Genomic DNA, 4,696 nt, shown 5'->3' on the forward strand with positions numbered 1-4,696 from the left:
ATCCCATGCTTTTTAGAATGCATACTCTTCAGTGCTACCATGGCTGTTAATGATACTGGATCTCAGCTACCGACCACTTTCTTTCTCTCTGCCCAACCTTTCAAACACATTATTTCATTCAGTCTTCTCAATGGTCTTATGATGTTTTTCTTATCATTCTTAGTTTTTCAATAGAAGGGGAGCTCTGAGAAGTTAAGTGGTTTGTCCAAGTTTTCACAGCTACTAAGCACTAGAGACTGGTCTTGAATAAATGTCTCTCTGGTTTTAACCTACCTCTACATTGCAAAGTGACATACAGAAAAAGATGGAAGGCATCACAGAGGGAATGAAAATAATAAAGGGAGGGTTAAGGTCTCCAGAGAAAAGGTGCATTTCCCTTCCTATTATTAACTGTTATGTAGCAAGCTGCCATTAAATTTTGTGGTTTAAAACTATAACATTTATTTTGCTCATGACTTTGCAGTTTGGGCAGGATTTGGCAAGTCCTCTGCACATCACCTGGGGCATTCTGAAGGCTGTGACTGGGATCATCTGAGGCAGTGGCGAGTGGCTGGCTGGTGGCTGGGACCTCGGTTGGACTCGTGGCCTTTCTATGTGGCTGTTTGGCTTTCTCATAACATGGTGGCTGAGTTTCAGGGACAAATATCTCAAGGGAGTGAGTCAGGTGGACTCTATTGCATTTGGTTACCCAGCTCTGAAAGTCATACGTTACTTCTGCTGTTTTCTAATTATTAGAAGACAGTCATGGAGGCCAGGCACAGTGACTCACACCTATAATCCCAGCACTTTGGGAGGCCAAGGCAGGAGGATCACTTGAGGTCAGGAGTTCGAGACCAGCCTGGCCAACACGGCAAAATCCCATCTCTACAAAAAATACAAAAGTTAGCCAGGTGTGGTGTCACATGCCTGTAATCTCAGCTACTTGGGAGGCTCAGGCACAAAAAATGCTTGAACCCAGGAGGTAAAAGTTGCAATGATCCAAGATAGAGCCCCTGCCCTCCAGCCTGGGTGACAGAGTGAGACTCTCTCTCAAAAGAAAAGTGAGATAGTCACTAAGACTGACCCACATTTCCTCTAGCCTTGGAGATAGAGTGAGACTTTATCGCAAAAAAAAAAGAAAAAAAAAAAAGTTATGGTGACTAGCGCACATTCCAGGGGAGGGAAATCTGCTTCTATCTTCTAATGGAACTGGAACTGAAACAGACATATTTTAAATGACAATGTGATCTTCAAAATTTTACATGAATTGTCAACTAGCCTAAGAAATGCAGTGAATACAGGGCAGAGTCGAGAGTCAAACCCGGGTCTTTCTAACTCAGTCTAGGCCCTTAGACTCTGGTGTCTAAGTCAGTTGTAATTCCTGTTGGAAATGGGTTTGGCCCTCCCTTTTTCCTGGGAGGGACTTTTGTTACCCTTTGAGTGGTATAGCTAAAATGTGTTTTTAAGCGTTTTCCACAGTTCTCAAAAAACAAAGAGATCATCACATGAATCAGGCCACTGCAGTTTACAGTGTGTGAAAGCCAAAGCCACCATTCCTAATGTCCTAGTAACTTACTCTTGGTGTTTCACTGGGGACAGGAAGTCAAAATGACCAGTGAGTGGGTTTTACCAATAAGGTGTATACCTTAATCAAGCTAAAGATGTGGGTGTGAAATCTGAGGAAAAATAAAAACTATCCTATGTAAAGTCAAGAGATGGTATGTACCCGACCACAATTGAATTGCTGTTCACACCATGAATTATTTAAATAATCAAAGTTGATTGCCCAAGAATCAACACTCGGACCCTACATAAAATAAAACATGCATTTTTCCCATCACTTTATGAAAGCCCATGTCCACTTCCTTTATCTCAAGGGTAAAGGAGTGCACGTATAGGAAGAAGAGTACAATGTTCTAATCTTAAGATACGGTACAGCGGCAGCAGAACACAAATAACATGGATTTTGGAATCATGAAATTGGGTCTTCAATGTTTTCTCTTCCTTTATTAGTTATGAGTCCTTGAGTAAGTTACATGGGCCTTCTGAGCCTCAGTGTTCTTATGTGTGACATTTAATGAGACAGATGCCATGTCTGGCACAGAGTAGGCCATCTGGACACTGCTGTTATTTTATCCAGTATTTTGTCACATTATCCAGTGGGCAAGAAGAACATTAGCTCCCTTAGGCACTGATAGAGGGTCTCCCAATCTCACGGCATGGCCATTCAAAGAGTTCAGTTGTGGAGTTTGCCTCTTCATAGCTTGTGGGCACACCTACTTTCTAAATTTTGCTTTACTTATTTGTAACTATGGCATTTACCTACTCCTGGTAGCACTGTTGAGAGTGTAGAGTTAGGTCTACGTTCTCCTCCCCATTTCTGCCAAATACCCAAATCCACTCATCTGCTTATCTTTCTCATTTCAGTAAATGCTGCCCTCATCTACTGAGTTGTTTTTTTTTTTTTTTTTATTTTACTTTAAGTTCTAGGGTACATGTGCACAACGTGCAGGTTTGTTACATATGTATACTTGTGCCATGTTGGTGTGCTGCACCCATCAACTCGTCAGCACCCATCAATTCGTCATTTATATCAGGTATAACTCCCAATGCAATCCCTTCCCCCTCCCCCGCCATGATAGGCCCCGATGTGTGATGTTCCCCTTCCCGAGTCCAAGTGATGTCATTGTTCAGTTCCCACCTATGAGTGAGAACATGCGGTGTTTGGTTTTCTGTTCTTGTGATAGTTTGCTAAGAATGATGGTTTCCAGCTGCATCCATGTCCCTACAAAGGACGCAAACTCATCCTTTTTTATGGCTGCATAATATTCCATGGTGTATATGTGCCACATTTTCTTAATCCAGTCTGTCACAGATGGACATTTGGGTTGATTCCAAGTCTTTGCTATTGTGAATAGTGCCGCAATAAACATACATGTGCATGTATCTTTATAGCAGCATGATTTATAATCCTTTGGGTATATACCCAGTAGTGGGATGGCTGGGTCATATGGTACATCTAGATCTAGATCCTTGAGGAATCGCCATACTGTTTTCCATAATGGTTGAACTAGTTTACAATCCCACCAACAGTGTAAAAGTGTTCCTATTTCTCCATATCCTCTCCAGCACCGGTTGTTTCCTGACTTTTTAATGATTGCCATTCTAACTGGTGTGAGATGGTATCTCATTGTGGTTTTGATTTGCATTTCTCTGATGGCCAGTGATGATGAGCATTTTTTCATGGGCAAGGACTTCATGTCTAAAACACCAAAAGCAACAGCAGCAAAAGCCAAAATTGACAAATGGGATATGATTAAACTAAAGAGCTTCTGCACAGCAAAAGAAACTACCATCAGAGTCAACAGGCAACCTACAGAATGGGAGAAAATTTTTGCAATCTACTCATCTGACAAAGGGCTAATATCCAGAATCTACAAAGAACTCAAACAAATTTACAAGAAAAAAACAAACAACCCCATCAAAAAGTGGGCAAAGGATATGAACAGACATTTCTCAAAAGGAGACATTCATACAGCCAACAGACACTTGAAAAAATGCTCATCATCACTGGCCATCAGAGAAACGAGTTTTTTTTAAGACCAAACCTAGGATGCCTTCCTCCTCACCATCTCCATTCCCCATTCAGTATATCCTCCAGTCCCTTCTCTCAAGTTCCACGTCTACCACCTCCATTCACACTCTCATCATCTCCTTGTCATACTAGACAAGCGCAGTAGATTCCTGCTATCTGTCTTCCACCATCCCATGCCCCATCTCCCTACAGCGGATATCCCAGCCTGCAGCCAGAGTGATAATCTTTTCAGAATTAGATTATATAACCATGGCTCCAAACCTTTCCCTCTGGCCTGGAAGCAAAACCCAGACTCCTAACTGTAGTCTGCAGAGCTCTGCCAGCCACAGGCCCCTGCCAGACCCTGTTCTCCCACTAACACAGTGAACTTGGCCCCACTTTGCTTTTTGCTGCTTCTTGCCCAGCTTGCCCCACCTCTCAGGCCTGATACACTGACTGTTTTCTCCACCCACAAGCCTTGTTCCTCTCTCCATGCTTAGCTCTCTCCGATTTTACATACAACTGAAGTATTCACTCCATTACTGTTAACTGCTTCATCATTCTTGAATAGTCTGCATTGAAGTTATTTCTATCGAATACCTTCTTCCTGCTTAGTTGTTCACTATCTGCCTCTGTCAATAGAATGTGAGCTTCTTGTAAGAGGGGCCTTCTTCATCTCATTCTATATTCCCAAAATGCTTAGAATGGTAGCTGGCACTGAGGGACAATTGAGTGAATGTTGTTGAATGAAGAAAAGGTCTCTTCTCAGTCGTACGTGTCACCAGTAGTCATATGATGTCAAAGGACGGATGACGACACATGTGCGCTTGGCCAAGCGTGTTGCGCAGACCCTGGTGGGAGGAGAGCAACTTCACAGAGCGAGGGGCTAGGCTTGCAGGGAGCTGCCCTCCGACTCCCAGCTTTGCCATTGATTCTCTGCAACCTTGGGATGTTACTGATGTTTTATGGGCCACAAGTTTCTCCTCTTGAATACTAGAGGCTTATATTTGATGTTCTCCTAGTGTCCTTTCCACTCTGGAAATATAGGCACTCTATATTCACCACACAAAGTGAGTTAAAACACATGTCAGAGCCGGGCGCGGTGGCTCAAGCCTGTAATCCCAGCACTTTGGGAGTCCGAGA

The 4,696-nt window shown here is 43.0% G+C and overlaps 1 protein-coding gene across 1 annotated transcript in view; it reads left to right on the forward strand.

Annotated features, from left to right (window-relative positions):
- The window catches only part of CNTNAP5 (contactin associated protein-like 5), an 886,807-nt gene that overhangs the window by 619,635 nt on the left and 262,476 nt on the right, over positions 1 to 4,696 (forward strand). The window lies entirely within an intron of this gene.

This window comes from Colobus angolensis, unplaced genomic scaffold, assembly GCF_000951035.1.
Source record: "Colobus angolensis palliatus isolate OR3802 unplaced genomic scaffold, Cang.pa_1.0 Scaffold20, whole genome shotgun sequence".
Taxonomy (NCBI): Eukaryota; Metazoa; Chordata; class Mammalia; order Primates; family Cercopithecidae; genus Colobus; species Colobus angolensis.